We start from the raw sequence: 449 nt of genomic DNA on the forward strand, positions 1-449 counted from the left end.
TACGTACAGTACATTTTGGTACTTTGATTTTTACATAGGACCTTGTTTTCTGTTTATCTGTCATTAAATTTTACACTGTCAGAAACATACACACATTACCAGACACACATACATATATATATATATATATAAGTAAAAGAACACGGCTACATAAGTGCATATATGACAAACAATAAGCGCACGAATGACAAACAATATAAAGCAACAAACAATAACAAACAAAATGGCAAACAAACAAACACAATCCAGCAGTAGAAACACAAGCAAGCAAACCCGTGCCCTTTCCAAAAATAGCAGACCTTCCTTTCATGTCCACTCTTTCATCTCCAGAATCCCGAAGAGCTCAATCATCTCACGTCTTCCCACACTTCTTCAGCTGCATTTCCACTGATCGTCAAATTGGATCTCAAAGAGGGTGGGATATTGTGGTCATCCTTCCTCAGACTGCT

The sequence above is a fragment of the Penaeus vannamei genome, chromosome 26 (genome assembly GCF_042767895.1).
Source record: "Penaeus vannamei isolate JL-2024 chromosome 26, ASM4276789v1, whole genome shotgun sequence".
NCBI classification, from domain to species: Eukaryota; Metazoa; Arthropoda; class Malacostraca; order Decapoda; family Penaeidae; genus Penaeus; species Penaeus vannamei.